Source organism: Schistocerca nitens, chromosome 8, assembly GCF_023898315.1.
Source record: "Schistocerca nitens isolate TAMUIC-IGC-003100 chromosome 8, iqSchNite1.1, whole genome shotgun sequence".
Classification (NCBI taxonomy): domain Eukaryota; kingdom Metazoa; phylum Arthropoda; class Insecta; order Orthoptera; family Acrididae; genus Schistocerca; species Schistocerca nitens.
In genome coordinates this window covers 211,435,447-211,458,887 of record NC_064621.1, presented here as the reverse complement: position 1 = coordinate 211,458,887, position 23,441 = coordinate 211,435,447, and the positions used below count along the sequence as shown (strand labels likewise).

The 23,441-nt window shown below is 42.9% G+C and overlaps 1 protein-coding gene across 5 annotated transcripts in view; it reads right to left on the bottom strand.

The window, feature by feature from the left end:
* The window catches only part of LOC126198710 (glycine receptor subunit alpha-3), a 646,434-nt gene that overhangs the window by 441,878 nt on the left and 181,115 nt on the right, over positions 1-23,441 (bottom strand). The window lies entirely within an intron of this gene.

The following is a 23,441-nucleotide window of genomic DNA, read 5'->3' as shown; positions in this document are numbered from 1 at the left end:
ACCGTCTGGAATCGGCACGAAAGGTGACGTAAGGTCCTGACAAATTTCCGTCCACACTAACGCCTAAAGGGGACGAAATGTCCGATAAAACTCCAGTGGGAGGTCGTCCGAGCCAGGCGACCTCTTCGTAGAACCCGACTCGATAGCGTCATGAACTCCGTCCTCCGTGACGTCAACAGTCAGATCCATCTTCGCATCCACGGGAACCGAGTCAAAGAAGAGTCTAGAGACCACTGTAATGTTGGCAGGGCGGTGACGACGTTCAGAGTACAGCGTAAAATAATTTGCATGGAGGGCGGACCCGATATCCCGTTTGGTATCAAAACGATGTCCATCATCAGTCGTAAGAACATTAAGCAAATTCCTCCGACGTTGTCGTCGTTATGCTATGACATATACATAGATGGACGCTCTTGCACAAACCCATCGTGTGTGCGCGCCCTGACCATAGCTCCTTCAAGGCAACGACGAGAGAGACACATGAGCTGTGCCTCGGCACGATTCACCATGGCCTGGTACTCTTGCGAATACGGCATCATACACTACTGGCCATTAAAATTGCTACACTACGAAGATGACGTGCTACAGACGCGAAATTTAACCGATAGGAAGAAGATGCTGTGATATGCAAACGATTAGCTTTTCAGAGCATTCACGCAAGGTTGGCGCCGGTGGCGACACCTACAACGTGCTGACATGAGGAAAGTTTCCAACCGATTCCTCATCCACAAACAGCAGTTGACCGCCGTTGCCTGTTGAAATGTTGGTGTGATGACTCGTGTAAAAAAATGTTCAAATGTGTGTGAAATCTTATGGGACTTAACTGCTAAGGTCATCAGTCCCTAAGCTTACACACTACTTAATCTAAATTATCCTAAGGACAAACACACACACCCATGCCGAGGGATGACTCGAACCTCCGCCGGGAGCCTCGTGTAAGGAGGAGAAATGCGTACCATCACGTTTCCGACTTTGATGAAGGTCGGATTGTAGCCTATCGCGATTGCTGTTTATCGTATCGCGACATTGCTGCTCGCGTTGTTCGAGATCCAATGACTGGTAGCAGAAAATGGAATCGGTGGGTTCAGGAGGGTAATACGGAACGCCGTGCTGGATCCCAACGGCCTCGTATCACCAGCAGTCGAGATCACAGCCATCTTATCCGCATGGCTGTAACGGATCGTGCAGCCACGTCTCGATCCCTGAGTCAACAGATGGGGACGTTTGCAAGACAACAACCATCTGCACGCCGGCCGTGGTGGCCAAGCGGTTAAAGGCTCTACAGTCTGGAACCGCGCGACCGCTACGGTCGCAGGTTCGAATCCTGCCTCGGGCATGGGTTTGTGTGCTGTCCTTAGGTTAGTTAGGTTTAAGTAGTTCTAAGTTCTAGGGGACTGATGACCTTAGAAGTTAAGTCCCATAGTGCTCAGAGCCATTTTTTTGAACCATCTGCACGAACAGTTCGACGACATTTGCAGCAGCATGGACTATCAGCTCGGAGACCATGGCTGCGGTTACTCTTGACGTTGCATCACAGACAGGAGCGCTTGCGATGCTGTACTCAACGACGAACCTGGAAAAACGTCATTTTTCGGACGAATCCAGGTTCTGTTTACAGCATCATGATGGTCGCATCCGTGTTTGGCGACATCGCGGTGAACGCACATTGAAAACGTGTATTCGTCATCGCCATACTGGCGTATCACCTGGCGTGATGGTATGGGGTACCATTGGTTACACGTCTCGGTCACCTCTTGTTCGCATTGACGGCACTTTGAACAGTGGACGTTACATTTCAGAAGTGTTACGACCCGTGGCTCCCCCGTTCTTTCGATCCCTGCGAAACCCTACATTTCAGCAGGATAATGCATGACCGCATGTTGCAGGTCCTGTACGGGCCTTTCTGGATGCAGAAAATGTTCGACTGCTGCCTGGTCAGCACATTCTCCAGATCTCTCACCAATTGAAAACGTCTGGTCAATGGTGGCCGAGCAACTGGCTCGTCACAGTACGCCAGTCACTACTCTTGATGAAATGTGGTATCGTGTTGAAGCTGCATGAGCAGCTGTACCTGTAAACGCCATCCAAGCTCTGACTCAATGCCGAAGCGAATCAAGGCCGTTATTACGGCCAGATGTGGTTGTTGTGGGTACTGATTTCTCAGGATCTATACACCCAAATTGCGTGAAAATTTAATGACATGTCAGTTGTAGTATAATATACTTGTCCAATGAATATCCGTTTATCATCTGCATTTCTTCTTGGTGTAGCAATTTTAATGGCCAGTAGTGTATGTCCACGTCCGCGGCGTACAGCATGTCATGGAGTAAAGCCAGTTTGTGGCGTAGGCGAATAGAGTTGACAAGTCTGGAAAGCTACCATCGCCAGGAGGACAGGCGATTCACACACGGGGGAAGTACGGGGAACCCCCTTTAGGCCCCCACAGAAGGGCACATCACTGTGATGGGGAGGGAGCCATCGTTCTGTACACCTCCAGAATGTCTATCCTCAGTATCGACGTCGTCCGTCCAGGAGACAGAAGTGTCACTGGGCCAGTTTAGTGGAACATTAGCAGAGATGGATCCACACAGGTAGCGACAGACAGAGAAAGGGAGGCGACGCATCAGACGCAGGCAGGAGAAGGTCGGTGTCCGGAGGTGGACGCTGACTTGAGAGGGACGCAGGGCAGGACGTCACATCGTCAGGTGTCAGGGCATGAGAGGACAGCGCAGTATCAGGGTCGACATCCTTTGCAGACTTCCGAGTGATGCAGTCATCAGAAGGGGTACGGCGTCGTCTCTCCAGTTTCCTCGGCGACCGTTGCTTCCTAACATGCCGTTCCGTGTCGGATGGCGGGCGGCTATCGTTCGACATGTGGCCAGATGGCAGAACGGCGGAGGTAGGCACAGCTCCATGATCAACAACCATGTGGTCAGGACAGACAGCTTGTACCTGTTGACGGTCGTCGTTCATTTGTATTGCCTCCGGCAGGGGTGTAGTAGAGACAGGTGAAACGTCCATCGCGTCGTCAAGAGAAGCCGACCGCGGTACCAAGAGAGCGTAGCAGGTAGCACCGCCACAGACGCGAAAGACAGAGGTAACACAGAGGGCGCCGCAGGAGGAGCGAAGTCCCCGATCGGCGTCTGAACCAGTCTACGTTGGAGACACTCAGACCGGGCGTGGCATTCCTGGCCACAAAAAAATGTTAAAATTTGTGTGAAATCTTGTGGGACTTAACTGCTGAGGTCATCAGTCCCTAAGCTTACACACTACTTAACCTAAATTATCCTAAGGTCAAACACACACAGCCATGCCCGAGGGAGGACTCGAACCTCCGCTGACACCAGCTGCACAGCCCATGACTGCAGCGCCTAAGACCGTTCGGCTAATCCCGCGTGGCCCACGAGTTCTGAGTTAAAGCTTGTTGCATGGAATCGCTGCATAAGAAAAAAAAATAAGAAACGTGTTTCGATTCGTGTCTGGATGATGAAAAGACGTCAGCTCGGTTGCTCAGCATCCTTGCTGAAATAATTTGTAATGGAAGATCCAAGAAGTTCTCTTAATTATCTTAGAATGTCACCAGAACTGCGAACGGTCCTTCAATATAGAGTTAATTATGTGATAAGGAATAAAGATATTGTAATGCATGATGCACTATCGCCAGAACTGAAATTACATATCACATTGCAAGCATTACAATTGCGAACACTCGGCATGCTATAAGATGCGGTTTTAGTTGGTGATGACGCTTTTTCATTAACACCAATAATTATTACCAGTAATAATTATTAACATTAACAGCAGTAATTATTCGTAGCAGGCCCCATTAAGAAGAGAATGGTTTGCAAACTACTCTCTTGAAGGCAGATCTGTACAGTGGCAATATTTCAAAATACAAGCATATGTGAATGGGGAGCCCTGCTGCGATATAATAAATAAATGAATATTGAATCAAGAATGCAGCTTCTTGAATTTGTGTAGCCTTCCCTCCTGTCAACAATATTAGTTAAAAAAAAAAAAGAGTCAGCCAACTCGAACGATGGTTCAAGTGGCTCTGAGCACCATGCGACTTAACTTCTGAGGTCATCAGTCCCCTACAACTTAGAACTACTTAAACCTAACTAACCTAAGGACATCACACACATCCATGCCCGAGGCAGGATTCGAACCTGCGACCGTAGCGGTCGCTCCATTCTAGACTGTAGCGCCTAGAACCGCACGGCCACTCCGGCCAGCTCGAACGATGGGATTTTAGTCTTGTAGACAAGAGCATTTCTACAGCTAGAATTAAATTTGCTTGTATTTTTCTTAATTCAGTTGTATATGTGCTTCTAATTCAATAAATTTTGCCCTGCAGATCAGATATTGTCAAACTATCTATGTTCTGATCGCACATGACGGTCTCAGGAGCAACAGTATGTTTCTTATTTTTGTAATCAGCATCACTGAAATCCCACAAACACCTATGCACAGCATAGACATCCAAAAAGCGAACATTATTCTCCGTTCCCCACTTCATATTTCAGTTTTTCTACACTCTACGAACACACATAACCTCAAAACTCATTAACTAGTGTCGCCAAAGTCGGAACACGCCGAAACTGTTTAGTTTGACCGACGAGTTTCGCAAGCGCGTGGCGTGCATGCGCAGTGGCCGGTAGTGCAGTTGCCTGCAACCTCGTGTCGTCGTGTAAACTAGGCTTAATAAACGAACGTGGAAAACATGTCCGCATGGATCATCGTGTATGAATAAACCACTCCACAGCTCACATTAACATAACCCGATTTACAGTGCAATAACATTACTTACATTTGCTATGTCATGTATTACACATTGTGCTCATTACATCATTCTATGTTACATACATAAAACCAGAAGTCGTACTCCATCGTAACATGCTGCAGCCTGACAGCTAAAACAGCCGTTACGCCGTTGTCAGAGATGCATATACTTCCAAACATTGTAAACCTATCGACAGGCATGTGCAATTACGTTACATTTATCGCTGGCGTGTCAGAGTTAATTGGAGAACTGTACACTCGGTAATCGCTGACCAAAGGTCACTTAAGGGCATATATATTCTTTACAGTACATGAAAAATCATATATGAAAGTATAAAAATCATGAAACATTGAGAGAGAAAGAATCTATTTATTACTGGCGTGCCAAGCTTAACGAAAGTTACATACGGATATACGGAGACCTGCTTATTGACATACTGTACAGGTGAATTACTGATAAACAAATTTAAAAAATATTTTAAGTTTATATAATCCGTGATAGATCAGTGGCACCAGATGACAATCTATGATCAGCAAATCTGTGACTACTGGTCTGCCTTCTGTTACATCAAGATGGGTAGGAAGTGATAATAGGAACCAATAAAGATACACAGCTACGAGTACACTTAAAATTCATTGAAACAATATTGCACACAGAAAAATGAGAAAATGTCTCTCTCAGAACCATGTATATGTATTTTACATTAAGCAAAACGCGTAATACAAACCACAAATGGTTCAAATGGCTCTAAGTACTATGGGACTTAACATCTAAGGTCATCAGTCCACTAGACTTAGAACTACTTAAACTTAACTAACCTAAGGACATCACATACATCCATGCTCGAGGCAGGAGTCGAACCTGCGACCGTCGCAGCAGCGCGGTTCCGGACTGAAGCGCCTAGAACCGCACAGCGGCCGGCTACAAGCCACATTATGCAAAGAAAAACGTATGGAACCAAGTAGCAATGTCTGGAAAATACAGGTAAAAATGATTCCAAAACATGCATCAAATAAAAGTGTGGACTAGTACAAACATTATCGTACGTCTTCATTGTATGGAGATTACACACAGAGATCAACTTAGTGACAACGCATGTGATGTAAAAGAATGTGATGACCACGATATGTAATACATACATAGCAAAGATAAGTAACGTTATTGCACTGAAAATGTATTTACGTTAATGTGAGTTGTGGAATGCTTTATTCATACGTGACGATCCATGCAGACGTGTGACGCTCTTCCACATTGGTTTATTTCAGGTGCTTGATAATGGCTCAGGGCCGAAATTAGCTAACAGCACAAGTTTAATAAAGCACAAAACAGCCTACAACGGACAATCTATGCTTTCAGTAAACATTTAGAAGCTCTGGATCCCCACGGAAGCAGAAACTTCATCTTTAATTATGATTGCAGTAGAAACGGGATCATCGTGATTGGACCGCGGATCAATGAAAACCTCTCACCTGGCCGCACGAATAATGTTTCAGGTCGATGGTCGTATCGGGATATGCCGTAATCCGAGCAAACAGCTGCAGGAACACACACAGCGCCACGGACATACACTACTGGCCATAAAAATTGCTACCCCAAGAAGAAAAGCAGATGATAAATGGGTATTCATTGGACAAATATATTATACTAGAACTGACATGTGATTACATTTTCACGCAATTTGGCTGCACAGATCCTGAGAAACCAGTACCCAGAACAACCACCTCTGGCCGTAATAACGGCCTTGATACGACTGGGGATTGAGTCAAACAGAGCTTGGACGGCGTGTACAGGTACAGCTGCCCATGCAGCTTCAACACGATACCACAGTTCACCAAGAGTAGTGACTGGCGTACTGTGACGAACCAGTTGCTCGCCCACCATTGAGCAGACGTTTTCAATTGGTGAGAGATCTGGAGGATGTGCTGGACAGGGCAGCAGTCGAACATTTTTGTATCCAGAAAGGCCCGTACAGGACCTGTAACATGCGGTCGTGCATTATCCTGCTGAAATGTAGGGTTTCGCGGGGATCGAATGAAGGGTAGAGCCACGGGTCGTAACACATCTGAAATGTAACGTCCACTGTTCAAAGTGCCGTCAGTGCGAACAAGAGGTGATCGAGACGTGTAACCAATGGCACCCCATACCATCACGCCGGGTGATACGCCAGTACGGCGATGACGAATACACGCTTCCAATGTGCGATCACCGCGATGTCGCCAAACACGGATGCGACCATTATGATGCTGTAAACAGAACCTGGATTCATCCGAAAAAATGACGTTTTGCCATTCGTGCACCCAGGTTCGTCGTTGAGTACACCATAGCAAGCGCTCCTGGCTGTGATGCAGCGTCAAGGGTAACTGCAGCCATAGTCTCCGAGGTGATAGTCGATGCTGCTGCAAACGTCGTCGAACTGTTCGCGCAGACGGTTGCTGTCCCCACCTGTTGACTCAGGGAACGAGACGTGGCTGCACGATCCGTTACAGCCATGCGGATAAGATGCCTGTCATCTCGATTGCTAGTGATGCGAGGCCGTTGGGATCCAGCACGGCGTTCCGTATTACCCTCCTGAACCCACCGATTCCATATTCTGCTAACAGTCATTGGATCTCGACCAACGCGAGCAGCAATGTCGCGATACGATAAACCGCAATCGCAATAGGCTACAACTCGCCCTTTATCAAAGTCGGAAACGTGATGGTACGCATTTCTCCTCCTTACACGAGGCATCACAACAACGTTTCACCAGGCAACGCCGGTCAGCTGCTGTTTTTGTATGAGAAATCTGTTGCAAAATTTCCCCATGTCAGCACGTTGTAGGTGTCGCCACCGGCGCCATCCTTGTGTGAATGCTCTGAAAAGCTAATCGTTTGCATATCACAGCATCTTCTACCTGTTGGTTAAATTTCGCGTCTGTAGCAAGTCATCTTCGTGGTGTAGCAATTTTAATGGCCAGTAGTGTAAGTCGGTGGCAACAGTATCATGATGTGGGTGACCATTTGCTCCATAAGGCCCTAAAGCCATCTCATTTTGTTGTTACACACTCCAATTATCGTTCTTTTATTTAAAATGAGTTGCATTAAATGTTTGAGATTAAGCCTTCTAGCTGCGCAGCCATATCAGATTTTGTTTTCAGCCTGCAAACTGTGATTAGAATCTCGCTTCTCCCAAGTAGTGATCTATTATTTTATCACTGTGTTATTTTTCTCAGTAACTGAAACGAATGTTCACGAACGAAAGCTTGGTTGCAGCGGGATATCAACCAGTATGATGACACTCCTTCCGTCGTTACTCTCTAGTTAGGTATGTTTCTCTTTGTTGCTGCCTACGCCGTCTCCCCGTCTCTCTTGGATACGCCCAGCGGGTGGTGAATGGATCAGCTGATGAGAGTGGCTGGCCTCGTGTCGCGATATAAATAGCAGTGCCGTTGTATTTTCGTCCGACGCACCGTCGCCAGGTCAGAGTAGAGACATTAGAGACATTGCCTCGCACGCTGACCCACTGATTAGGTGCGGGTCTCGTGACAGGCCGAGTAGTGATAAACAGTCGGACTTAACTTACCATGGCCTGAGATCGCAGTGAGCCCAGAGACATTGTCGACTAAATAGGAATATCAGAGCCTTGTACAGTAATGCAAATATTACAGGCCAATGTGGATGAACGTAATGCATTGGTATGCATGAATACAGCTATTTGCCTACTATCCATAGTGTATTACTGATAAATGAAGCCTCAGAAGATAAGAGTTGATATTTCCCGCACGAACACCCCGTAACAGGAAGAGGACTCACACCACAAGCCACTCACGTTTATATTTCAAATTAATTGAAATGTAGTGACTATTACACAAGGAAACATTTTTTCGCCCAAGTTTCACAAACTTTTTGTTTTGCCCGATATAGTTTCTGGTTACAAGCTCATTTTCAAAAGCTCCTATTTGAAACAGGTTACTCGAGTCTTCCGGTGTACTGTAAATCAAAGAATGTACAAACACGAAAAAATTAAGTGCTAGTTTGGTATACATCTGGCTCTTACAGTACGCGTATCACCTGGATCAAGGCAAATATAGGAGCATTACTACATCCAAGGATCCTCTTAATATCAGCCTCTTAACATTTACAGATCTATTTTAATGCATACGAATCAGTATTACAAAACACTTCTAAAGAAAAACAGGAGCAATCACATAAATAGAAGAGTAAATACTACGACTCTGTCCAACCAGATATTCCTCCACGGACCTGGTATGCCGGCCGCTGTGGCCGAGCGATTCTAGGCGCTTCAGTCCGGAACCGCGCTGCTGCTATGGTCGCAGGTTCGAATCCTGCCTCGGGCATGGATGTGTGTGATGTCCTTAGGTCAGTTAGGTTTAAGTAGTTCTAAATTCTAGGGGACTTTTGACCTCAGATGTTAAGTCCCATAGTGCTTAGGGCCACTTGAACCATTTTGGATCTGATATTTCCACTCAGCGGCAAGTCGTTATATCAATTGTGGATATTGTAATAGGAATAATTGTAGGGTAGTTAATGAATGCTTCGATGCCACTAAGAGTTTAGCAGAATGTATGTTATCCGAACCGTAATATGTAATGGACATAAGTTAGAAAGTATGGTTCTTCTTGATTTCTCTCAGCAAATTAAACTATGCTTCAGTTCAATCCGAATAAACATCATTAACATTATTTCACATCATTTAACTGTAATTAACAGAAAGTTACATTTCGAAAACCTAATATTGTGAATTAACATACCGTCGTAAACTTCAGCAAAATGTATAATTTTGTTCTCGTGATTGCGTTATTACATTCCCATAGAAATGTTAGAAGTATCTATATTGTAATTAAACCAAATAATTAATTAGCGAAATTCGTTAATTTCAGCTTACCTAAAAACAGATTTTTGGAACATTTATCATTCATCTGATGTATTTAACGTGACTTGTGAACTTTATGTATCATGTCAATAACGAAACAGCAGTTACATCAGTTGTAATTCCATTTTCATGACTGTTGTAAACACTGTTGATTTTCAGTCATTTTGATACTACGAACTTTAACCTGAAATTTCGTTTTGGTGTTTCGTACTATACCTCAGTTTTTATGTCAGGAATAAAGTCCAACGTGAAATCGACATGTAATTAATGATTTTAGGATAGGTTTTGTTATTGTAACTTCATAACCAAATTTCCACACAAAAGTCAAAAGATCAAATGCTTTGAGAATGAATCATGATTGTCTTTAATATCGTATTAATAGTTTGTTGTAAATTATTAACTTTTCAATGTAAATCAGTAATGTAATTGTTTTTGACAGTAGGCCAAAGAACATACATTGTTAAGTTAGAGTATATACTGAGCGATGCAAAGCATTTGAAGTTGTTTGGCCAGCGTAATGACAGAAAATCTGTAGCAGTTACGGTTCTGTCAGTCATGTTGGTAGAAAGCAGTTTATGTGGGAACATCTTTTCAAAGGCTTACGTCTCGGTCAGCTCTTGTTCGCATTGACGACACTTTGAACAGTGAACGTTAAATTTCAAATGTGTTACCACCCGTGGCTCTACCCTTCAATCGATCCCTGCGAAACCCTACATTTCAGCAGGATAATGCACGACCGCATGTTGCAGGTCCTGTACGGGCCTTTTTGGATACAGAAAATGTTCGACTGTTGCCCTGACCAGCACATTCTCCACATCTCTCACCAATTGAAAACGTCTGGTGAATGGTAGCCGAGCAACTGGCTCGTCACAATACGCCGGTCACTACTCTTCATGAACTGTGGTATCGTGTTGAAGCTGCATGGGCAGCTGTACCTGTACACGCCATCCAAGCTCTGTTTGACTCAATGCCCAGGCGTATCAAGGCCGTTATTACGGCCAGAGGTGGTTGTTCTGGGTACTGATTTCTCAGGACTATGCAACTAAACTGCGTGAAAATGTAATCACATGTCAGTTCTAGAATAATACAGGGTGATTCAAAAAGAATACCACAACTTTAAAAATGTGTATTTAATGAAAGAAACATAATATAACCTTCTGTTATACATCATTACAAAGAGTATTTAAAAAGGTTTTTTTTCACTCAAAAACAAGTTCAGAGATGTTCAATATGGCCCCCTCCAGACACACGAGCAATATCAACCTGATACTCCAACTCGTTCCACACTCTCTGTAGCATATCAGGCGTTACAGTTTGGATAGCTGCTGTTATTTCTCGTTTCAAATCATCAATGGCGGCTGGGAGAGGTGGCCAAAACACCATATCCTTAACATACCCCCATAAGAAAAAGTCGCAGGGGGTAAGATCAGGGCTTCTTGGAGGCCAGTGATGAAGTGCTCTGTCACGGGCTGCCTAGCGGCCGATCCACGTTCAGATTGAACCAATTTCAGACGATAAGGTTTCATAACTAACCTTTTTCGTAGGACTCTCCATACAGTTGATTGTGGAATTTGCAGCTCTCTGCTAGCTCTGCGAGTCGATTTTCCTGGGCTGCAAACAAATGCTTGCTGGATGCGTGCTACATTTTCATCACTCGTTCTCGGCCGTCCAGAACTTTTCCCTTTGCACAAACACCCATTCTCTGTAAACTGTTTATACCAACGTTTAATACACCACCTATCAGGAGGTTTAACACCATACTTCGTTCGAAATGCACGCTGAACAACTGTCGTCGATTCACTTCTGCCGTACTCAATAACACAAAAAGCTTTCTGTTGAGCGGTCGCCATCTTAGCATCAACTGACGCTGACGCCTAGTCAACAGCGCCTCAAGCGAACAAATGTACAACTAAATGAAACTTTATAGCTCCCTTAATTCGCCGACAAATAGTGCTTAGCTCTGTCTTTTGTCGTTGCAGAGTTTTAAATTCCTAAAGTTGTGGTATTCTTTTTGAATCACACTGTATATTTGTCCAATGAATACCCGTTTATCATCTGCATTTCATCTTGGTGTAGCAATTTTAATGTCCAGTAGTGTATAAATTGAGGACGGCTGAACTTGGCTAATGGTGCTGTCCGGCCAGCAGCTGATCGCATCTGCTCAGGAAGAGGGCGACGGCGCAGCGAGGGCGTACTCCCCTCGTGCAATTGCCGCCTGATTGCGCCGCTATGTGTTGTCCGGCGTGCTGCGCCCTGCGGCGCAACCCCGACCTGGCACAAGGCGGCAGCGATTGAGCTGCGCTTCCCCACTGTGCGCCAGCGAGTCGCCGTCTGCTGCTCTCGTAAAGGCTCTTGTGGCAGGTCACGGCTGCATTGCGCAGCTTCCAGCACAACTGTGCCATCACAAGTTTGTTGTTAGAAAAAAAGGAATGGAAACAGAAGTGAACAGTCGTTAGTTTGGCAGCAGTTACTTCTTCAGGCTGACAACGCTTGCGTAAACAAATAAGGAGAGAGACACCAAGCGAACACACAGTCACGAGAGAAATCGCACGCGCTTCTCGTAAGAAAAATCTGCGGTTAGTGTCAGACTAGTAGTGGTGTCCCGCAGAAGTTAGCCTGCGAAATATTGAAACTACAAAACAAAACTGGCCAAGCAGTAGTAGGACTCGTGCGCTGAGAGTCCCGTGCAAACTTAATTGTGTGTATACAGCGATAATCATCTAAAACTTGCACTGTAAATATTGCGGAAATGGAAGTGCTATTGATGTGTGGTTTTGATATGGCGGCTACAGTGTAACACGTGTTCAGTTCGGCTCGCGAAATTTAGTTGAATTCGAAGGTGTTCTCGCAGGTGGTGTTGTCTAGTACAAGTGGAAATCGTGTAAACAACAGTGTTCTGTGCAGTAGTGCTATTTTTTTTTCTGTGCTCCGCCAATATCTTCGAGAAAATGGTAAACAGAAGAGTCAACAGCAGCGCGTCCAGCAGCGGGGAAGCAGCAGGTGCGGCGGGCCCGCTCTTGGCGGAAGGTGCGGCCGCGGCTCCCGGCATAGCGGAGCTGGTCCGCTCTGAGGTAAACGCTGCGCTTCGCGATAAAAACAATCTCGATCTGATAGCAGGCACTATATCAGATACTGTAACGGCAGCAGTATTGGCCAAAATGCGTGAAACTGTTGAGGCCAATACTGCCGAAATTACAGCACTAAAAAAGTCTGTGTCTGAATACGAGAAAAAGGCACGAGAGTTGGAAGTGAAACTATCTGCCGCAACTGACGAACTAGAACAGTACCAAAGGCGAAATAGTCTACGACTGTTTGGAGTAGTAGAAAATAAGGAAGAAGACACGGACAACCTGCTTATACAGGTTGCGCGTGAAAAATTAGGCGTTGAAGTGACCAAGGCAGACATTGACAGGAGCCATCGGGTGGGACGAAAACTACCAGGTGCCACCAAACCTCGTCCAATAATAATTAAATTTGTCTCGTACCGAAAAAGGGCAGAGATCTTTACCCAGAAGAAGAAGTTAGCAAGGACAGGGCTTACAATAAGGGAAGATCTGACACACGAACGGCTAAAGATTTTAAACAGTGCCATATCTCATTTCGGTCTTCAGAATGTGTGGACTCAGGATGGCAGAGTAATCATTAAGACAGCAGCTGGAAAGAAGACAGTCACAAACATGACAGAACTGAATAGTATTAAGTGAAGCTACTCGAGCCAAAAGTGCAAACTTAACACCATTTGCAAATTGTAACAGCCCTATACTCAGATATAGTCTTGTAATTTTATTAATTTTTTAATTATACCCATATTTGTACCTTCAACTAATTGTTTTTGTAACTGTATTAACTTTTCACTTTTTTTGTGTCTGTAGCTCTAACCATTACTTAATTTTAGTTACTGCTAATACTTTTTTCATTTTCTCAGTTTATTCTCTTCCGTTCTGAAATAGTTCTATTGCAATTATTAGTCTCTCCTTTAGTTCATTAATCACCCATCTCTTCGGTTTAAATTGTTCATAACAAAAACACTATCAGTATCACTTTAGCAAATTTTAATCTAATTGTAGCTTCCTACGATAATCACTACCAGTATCACTTTAGTAAATTTCAATTTAATTCTAGCTTCCTACGATAATCTATTAATTATTAAGCTTACTTCTCTCTGCTGGCAGCATCGGCCTCTTAAATCACTCCCTTTTCCCTTATTTCCACCCTAAGCTGTTTCAAATACGCTAATTACATTTCTCCTCTTACGACAGAGGATACACAGTGACACACAGCTGTCACTATTTTGATCATATTCTCCTTGCACCGAATACCACTAATCCATTTTCTATACTCCCGCAACCCCAGGAAATCTCTAGCAGTCGCCTTTCTTTCGGCACTCGCGGTGTCACGAACAGGGCGCGCAAAATCTCGGACACCCCTGTGTTATGTCACTTGGCGGAAGCAGCGGCCAGTGCCCCTCGCGGCAGGTAGTGCCTAACAAAGGGACAAACCAGTCTGCCACCCTGCTCCAGGCTGCTCAGCGGAACGCGTCAGAGCTTTTAGCAGCTCACTGCAACATCCAGTCTTTACCTGCACATTACGAAGAACTTAGCCTCCTCTTCAACCAACTAAACTACCACGTAATCCTCTTATCCGAAACGTGGTTGAAACCACACATATCCTCTGCATCTTTTCATCTCCCAGGGTACACATTTCTTAGGTCAGACAGATCAAAAAAGCGAGGTGGCGGGGTCGGCGCGTATATACGAACAGATCTCGAAGCGAAAGTCGTATGTACATCAAATCCTGCTGAAGAAAAAGAGGCTGAATTCATGTTCATTGAAATAAATATACAAAGTCGGAAATTCTTGACTGGCGTCGTGTACAAGCCGCCAAAAATAAGCTCAGTGAGTTCCTTCCAGTCGGAATTACATTCACTTCAGTGTCAATACGAACATGTCATCGTAATGGGTGACTTGAACATAGACCTGCTAAGAGACACTCCCTCCGCAATAAACCTAAGAAGACTGTTTAGTTGCAATAGCATGAACATTCTTCCATTACAACCTACACACCATACGGCGCACAGTCATACTCTTACAGACGTAATCGCAACGAAACAGACTGACAAAGTAAGAGATGCTGGTCAAACATCGGCCCCTGGCCTCTCAGCACATGATGTAATATTCCTGGCCTACTCTGTGCAGCCCCCAAGGATCAAATCGCGTTACATAACTTGTAGGAACATGAAACGTATTGACCTTGACGCTCTAACAGCCGATTGCTCAGAAATCTCATGGCATCAAATAATCAGAAAACCCACAATCGACGGCAAAATTAATGAACTTGGTGATAAACTCACTGCCCTCTATGATAAACATGCACCTGTGCGCACAATCCGTGTAAGAAAATCCCCTGCTCCATGGCTGACAGCTGAATTACGTCAAATGATGACTAATAGGGATGCTGCCCACAGGCGTTTCAAGGCAGATCCGAAACCTGAGCGTTTCGAAGAATATAGAAAGCTACGGAACAGAGTGAAACAATGCATTCGCAATGCTAAAATCAGGCACGCTCGCTCCCTTGTATGCAGCGATCTGACGCCCACGACTCTATGGAAGAATCTCCGTAGCTTGGGGGTCGGAAAGGCAAAATCGGAAACTACTTTTCATGTGTCAGCTAACGAATTAAATGAATTCTTCTCTGCACCTCTGAATACCAGCACAGCTGATAATTACCGTCCACAAGAATCCCCAAACAGGATAACTAACAACGATACCTTCCATCTAAAACATGTAACAACAAATACGGCAAGAAAAGCAATAATGAGAATCTCTTCTGATGCAATAGGCAACGACAGTATCGGTATAACCATGATTAAGAATGTTGCCGATATCTTAGTACCTGTCTTAACTGACATATTTAATTTTTCCCTCGTGAACGGAATATATCCCACTGCATGGAAAAGAAGCCTAATTCGACCCATCCCTAAGATCGAAAACCCGCAACTGCCTAGTGATTACCCACCAATTAGCATACTGCCTGCTGTTTCCAAAGCACTTGAATATATTGTTCATGACCAAATCACTGAACACTTGCATGAATTCAGCCTATATGACAAATTTCAATCCGGTTTCCGTAAACATCACAGCACAAACACTGCTCTAATTAAAGTAACTGATGACCTGAAATATGCCATCGACTATCGAAAGGCAACAATTTTGACGCTACTGGACTTCAGCAAAGCTTTTGACACTGTTAGCTTTGACATATTGCTCAGAAAAATGCAACAGCTTAATTTCTCTGATAGTGCAATGAGATGGTTTGAAAGCTACTTAAAAGACAGACAGCAATGTGTTGTCTGCGTAAATGAAAAATCTTCCTGGAAACATGTTTCCTCTGGAGTGCCCCAAGGATCAGTCTTAGGATCACTTTTGTTTTCTTTATATGTCAACGATATTTCGTCGGTTCTGTCCTCCTGTAAATATCATTTCTATACCGACGACCTCCAGCTCTACCTAAGCGTCAGACCTGAAGATGTAAACACTGCAATCGCTCAGATGAATGATGATCTGTCTTCAGTACTGACATGGGCGAAAAACCTGGGGCTTAAACTAAATGCAAAACAGACGCAAGTAATCTTAATAGCCCATCAGAAATTAATAAGTTCAGATTTCCGCGAACGGCTACTTCCTATTCTGCTCGACGGTACTCCAATACAATATCAGAAAACAGTGAAGAACGTGGGCGGAGAATACAGTCGCAGTGTGCCGAAAGACGTCTGTTTGTCTCTATGCTCTCAAAAAGTTTCGGAACATATTTCCACAGGACTTGAAACGCCAGCTCGTGCAAGCACTCGTTCTACCGAACCTCCACTATTGTGATGTGATTCAACAAGGCATGAGTACTGAAAACAAAAGACGGCTAGAGCTAACCATGAATGCCTGTGTGCGTTACACCTGCAACATTCGCCGATATGATTATGTTAGTGCTTCATACTCTGAGCTAGGGTGGCTGCGGCCGGACAAATTGCGTGACTACCACACTCTATGTCTACTTCACCGACTCCTCGTCGCGCAAGCACCCCAGTACCTTGCTTCAGAGATTAAAAACCTGTCATGCCATCATAATCGAAACACGAGGTCACTCTTATTTGGTATCCTAACTGTGCCCACTCACAAAACAAAAACTTTTGCAAACTCCTTCTCAGTTGCCGCTGTCCGCCTCTGGAACAAACTGCCCCTTACCTTCCGCAAAATTCAATCTCCTGCTGCTTTTAAGAAGAAGCTGAAGCATTTCCTACTATCATCCTGATAAAGTTCACCACAAAACTGATGTACAAGGCCAATCCTCTCATCTGTCAAATAGCAAAGCTAGCGTCTCCTATCTTGCTCCTGAGATGCCTTCCTCTTCATCTATCTCTATTAGCCACGCAATCTTCTTTTCCTTTGTATTTCCTTAATTATGTTTCATCATGTCTCTCTATTCTTCTCCTCCCGTCACCATGAGTCTCCCTCATACTCCCTGCTGCCAGCACTCCTATCTAAAATCTGTCTCTTCAATAATGTCTAATTATAACAGTACTTGTGATCTAAGAATATAAACTCTATATGTATGTATTTTTCCAAGTGTACCTTTCAAATTGTTTATTTCACTTTTTATACTAGATGTAGTTTAACATGCCTACTAAAACATATGAATGTAAAATAAGTAGAATGCCTGGTTAGATGTAAGAGAGGGCCTGATGGCCCTAATCTTGCCAGGTTAAATAAATAAATAAATATATGAAGATGATGTATATAAAGATGAAATGGGAGATATGATACTGCGTGAAGAGTTTGACAGAGCACTGAAAGACCTAAGTCGAAACAAGGCCCCGGGTGTAGGAAACATTCCATTAGGACTACTGACAGCCTTGGGAGAGCCAGTCCTGACAAAACTCTACCATCTGGTGAGCAAGATGTATGACGCAGGCGAAATACCCTCAGACTTCAAGAGGAATATAACAATTCCTATCCCAAAGAAAGCAGGTGTTGACAGATGTGAAAATTACCGAACTATCACTTTAATAAGCCACTGCTGCAAAATATTTACACGAATTCTTTACAGACGAATGGAAAAACTGGTAGAAGCCGACCTCGGGGAAGATCAGTTTGGATTCCGTAGAAATGTTGGAACACGTGAGACAATACTGACCCTACGACTTAACTTAGAAGATTCATTAAGGAAAAGCAAACCTACGTTTCTCGCATTCGTAGATTTAGAGAAAGCTTTTGACAATGTTGACTGTAATACTCTCATTCAAATTCTGAAGGGGGCAGGGGTAAAATACAGGGAGCGAAAGGCTATTTACAATTTGTACAGAAACCAGATGGCAGTTATAAGAATCGAGGGGCATGAAAGGGAAGCAGCGGTTGGGAAGGGAGTGAGACAGGGTTGTAGCCTGTCCCCAATGTTATTCAATCTGTATATTGAGCAAGCAGTAAAGGAAACAAAAGAAAAATTCGGAGTAAGTATTAAAATCCATGGACAAGAAATAAAAACATTGAAGTTCGCCGATGACACTGTAATTCTGTCAGAGACAGCAAAGGACTTGGTAGAGCAGTTGAATGGAATGGACAGTGTTTTGAAAGGAGGATATAAGATGAACATCAACAAAAGCAAAACCAGGATAATGGAATGTAGTCGAATTAAGTCGGGTGATGCTGAGGGAATTAGATTAGGAAATGAGACACTTAAAGTAGTGATATTTGGGGAGCAAAATAACTGATGATGGTCGAAGTAGAGAGGATATAAAATGTAGACTGGCAATGGCAAGGAAAGCGTTTCCGAAGAAGAGAAATTTGTTAACATCGACTATAGATTTAAGTGTCAGGAAGTCGTTTCTGAAAGTATTTGTATGGAGTGTAGCCATGTATGGAAGTGAAACATGGACGATAAGTAGTTTGGACAAGAAGAAAATAGAAGCTTTCGAAACGTGGTGCTACAGAAGAATGCTAAGGATTAGATGGATAGATCACATAACTAATGAGGAGGTATTGAATAGAATTGGGGAGAAGAGGAGTTTGTCGCTCAGCTTTACTGAAAAACGGGATCAGTTGGTAGGACATGTTCTGAGGCATCAAGGGATCACCAATTTAGTATTGGAGGGCAGCGTGGAGGGTAAAAAACGTAGAGGGAGACCAAGAGATGAATACACTAAACAGATTCAGAAGGATGTAGGTTGCAGTGGGTACTGGGAGATGAAGAAGCTTGCACAGGATAGAGTAGCATGGAGAGCTGCATTAAACCAGTCTCTGGATTGAAGACCGCAACAACAACAGGCTTTTTTTATGTGGGGAAAGCTGAAAGAGGCTGGCTACAAGGATGTACCAACTACACCCGATGGTTAGAAACGACTTATTACTACAGTCTGCTCGGACATCTCCACTGAAGTGCAGACACGTGTGCAGTGGCCGGCGACATTGTAGTTTATCCTACTTCTAGTTTGTTAGTATTAATTGGCATTGTTCCATTTTAAAAAGTGACTCTTTGCGTAAAAAGTACACTAAGTATCAGTGCAATCTGTGGACAGGCTAACAATATGGGTCCCTAACTACCGATCAATTCTGTGAAAACTGCACATCAGTAGCATTTTCCATTGTCGCAATATTTGCGCTGCAAATGATTCACCCCTTATATAGCTCATCCAACCTGGAAATAGAGAATATCAACAATTTTTGTCTGTTTTAGATATAAATACTGGCAAGATATCACTCCCGGCAATTCCAAGACCGTATCAAAATAATCTCTACAGTATTTCCTCAGACTAACCCCGACATAAAAAAAAAAGCGATCAGGGGACTTAAGTTGATACATGTAGATATAGAAGAAATATTTTTATTTACTTACTAAAACATGGCTACAACTTACATTTTATGTTTGCATGCAGTAATGTTCGTCTATTACACTTTTGACGGATAATGAATGCAATGTCTGTTCTAACCGGAAAAAGATATTTTTTATGTGATGTAATTATACTTGCATAATTTTCAGATTTTTTTTTTACTTTACTTAGAATCTAAAACTTTGCTTCATGCCAAATTTCATTATTCTACTTCAAAAGGAAGTACCCTATGTGTTTTGATGAGTTTGCGAGTATCAAAATATGTGACATCAATGGCCGAATCTTTTGAGTTCATTGACTTAGAAGCTTAAATTTTTACACCGCCAAGGGACCGTAGCCCTAAGTACGTACATAGATTTTAATTTGATACGCTAACCTGTTTAGATTACGGATTATGCCCGCAGGGTACTTTTTCTTGTTTAGTTCTTGTTTATGATCTCACAAGTCTCACGAGGAGAAAACGGCAAGTGGCATAAGCCGATGTCCCCTTCTCTCAGAGCAAGAGGGGTCAAAATAAGCGAACACGTGTATCGGCTTATCCGCAGATACTTGACCGTTTCTGAAAAAGCGACGGTTAAAGTTTTCGAGGTATATACCAGGTACTTTATGTGTCTTTTACCGGCAGATCTGCTCAGATTAGACGGTGGCACAATGGTTAGTGTCGCGGCTTCTTAGTTTTGCGCCGTGTTGGAAACCCTATTATTACTTTTATTTCTGTTTTTTATTTATCCACCCATCTCTGTAGAATATCACTACACGAATGTTTTCCAATGTGTATTGATATAACGGTGAATGTTAGATGAATGAACTAAAAAAAAGCCAATTACTTGAAATTGTTTTCTGTGAAATCCCCTGTAGCGTATCTTGATTTATAATCAATTGCAAGCGCCAGTTTTCGGAAAAGCGATTCGTTACGCACGGTTTGCCGTGAAATTATTGTTAACACGCGAAATCTTCACCAGTGTTAAAGACGTTCCTTTCCCGAGAGAGATTCATACGAAGACATGTTACTGAGGCAAACCTGCATTCGCGCGATGCACGTGGTGTTTGGAATACCTTTGTTTTGAATGTTTCTACGATCGGTATCGCAAAAGGGATTGCAGCACATTTTCCTGAAGCTTAAACATATGATTAAAATATAAGAATTAATGTAAGAATTTATATAAGAATTAAACATCAGAATACGAGAATTTAAAATGATGTAGAAAAATTTCAGCTACTAGTCGCAATAAAAGGTTATTTATTTGTCACACGACCGGTTTCGGGCTTGCCCCCATCCTCAGGTGTTTATACATTCATGTACATGTTTATATTGCTGGAGATCACTGTATAAATACAAAAAAATTATTTGCTGGTGACTAAACAGGTACTAGTGGGACAATTGTAAGTGGCAATATCTGTACTCACATAAAGATGAAGCATCATTATTATAGTTACGCTGTGGTGACAGTTTTGCCACTTAGTTACACACTTATTATCATTTTCACGTCCATATTTCAGTTTTATAGAGTTTAGCTGCATATTTCACTATTGCGATGTGCACTCGTGAAATACACCGCGTTTACATACAAACATGTGTGCTGTGGTCAAAGAACTCAGATGTAGCAGGTGTAAAGATGTTGATCAAACAGAAACATGTAGGGTATGGTAAAAGAACTTATCCACAGGAAGTGCAAGGGTGTTGTACATAGAGAAACTTAAAAAGCTATTATAGACTGCGAAGATTTTTGATACACATTATGAAATTTTTGTATCCACATTTTTGTCGGAGAACTTAGATCTAGGAAGTACAATGATGTCATGTATATGAAATCACCAAAAGCTATTACAAATTAAAAAATGACATCTAGAGCTGTTTTGAGCCACACTGTAGTCAGAGTAGTATCCACTATGGATAAAATTCATTTAAAATGCTTCTTACGGATCAACATACTAGACACACATATATTACATAATAAATATGTGACACTTAGTGTTAAGTCCAGTTGCAATTTTACAATTACATTAAATTAATACTTGTTCCATAAATACGACACCTCGTAATGGTGTGGAAGGTGTCAGTTTCACATAAGTTTTCTTTACACAATATAATTTTTCTTAGAGTTACTACTTCATATCTAAAAGGTAATCTATAGTGTAGAACGAGTAGTCACCCAGAATTTCCTTTAACTTGTTCTTAAATGCTGGTTGGCTGTCTCTCAGACTTTTAATGCTATTTAGCAACTGACCAAAGATTTTTGTGGCAACATAATTCATTCCTTTCTGTGCCAAAGTCAGATTTAACCCAGAATAGCGAAGATCACTCTTTCTTCTGGTGTTGTAGCCATGCACTTTGCTATTATTTTTGAACTGGAATGGGTTATTAACAACAAATTTCATAAGTGAATATATGTATCGCGAAGAAAACAAATGTCTGCAAAGTGATTTTGGGTGGGCTCAAGCTATTATTCTGATTACACGCTTAATATAATGATATAATGTCCTTGCTACAGTCGCAGGTTCGAATCCTGTCTCGGGCATGGATGTGTGTGATGTCCGTAGGTTAGTTAGGTTTAAGTAGTTCTAAGTTCTAGGGGACTGATGACCTCAGACGTTGAGTGCCATAGTGCTCAGAGCCATTTTATAATACACTTGTATCCTCTAATTCGATAACAAATATCCGCTGAATAACCTTTCGGACATGGGTAGATAAAAAAACAATAAAAATAAAATAAAAGAAAACTATAATCGGGTGACGAGGACGGGGCGCAAAAATAGAATAGTGAAGATCACCATTTCTTTTATTGTTGTAGCTATGCGATTTGGTTTATCTTTGAACAGGGTGGGCTATCAATAACAAATTTCATTAGTGAATATGTGTATTGCGAAGATACTGTGAATATCATGAGTTCCTTAAACAAATGTCTATAAAGTGATCTTGGGTGGGCTCCAGCTATTATTCTGGTTACACGCTTAATATAACGTCCTTGTATCCTCTAATTAGATAACCTTCTACGGACGTGCGTAGATAAACGAAAAAATAAAAATAAAAGAAAAGAATTCAAAACTATCGGGTTTCGGATACAGGGCCCAAATGGAAGCAGCGACGCTAAGCACTGAGCCCACATATCGTCTGAGGATAATGCGCGGTTAAAGTCACATGAAGTACTGTAACAATATCTCGACAACTTCGACCGTCGTTTTTTCAGGAACGGTCGAACATCTACTGAAAATCCCAGACACGTGTTCGCTTATTTTGATTCCTCTTCCGCTGAGCGAAGTTCCTGGGAAATCGGGATATGGCACTTGCCGTGTTCTCGTCGTCAGCAGCGGAGCCTTTACGGAAGATAAACTGAGCTGCTGTTAAAAGATTAAAGCATTTTGGTTGAACTGCCATCACAGTGAAACTAGCTACTGCCTGTCAGCTACCCAATGATTTTTGTGAATCCTCTAAGAAATCATTTGGTCGATCTGACATCTGGTGGTGGAGTGTGCAATGTCAGTTCATGTAAGTGTAATGTACCCGTTTTTGCAAGGCCATTTTTTGTCGACTGTGTTTTTTCGGGTACTGTTAGGGAGAAGAGTTGGCTTTAATAGCCATTTATATAGCCTGACAGCAGTGAAGCACCCAGAAGCGGAGCAGGAAACTAAATGAAACTTCACAGGTTGAGAGGGTATGGGATGTGATTATAAAATCGAGTAAGATTTACAAGGAACTTGGTAATATGAGCCCACTTACCAGTACGTTACACTCGCTCTGGCTTGGGTGACTCGGATGGGAAAGTTGTCGTAAAACAGTCGTATCCTCGCGTAAGGCAAGATGGCCCCCAACTGTTGTAAAAGGTCCTGGTATCCTGGATATTGGCGCTGGGACGAAAATAACGTCCGAGGTGCATGTGCAATCGAGGACAGATCTGGAGATCTTGCTGGCAA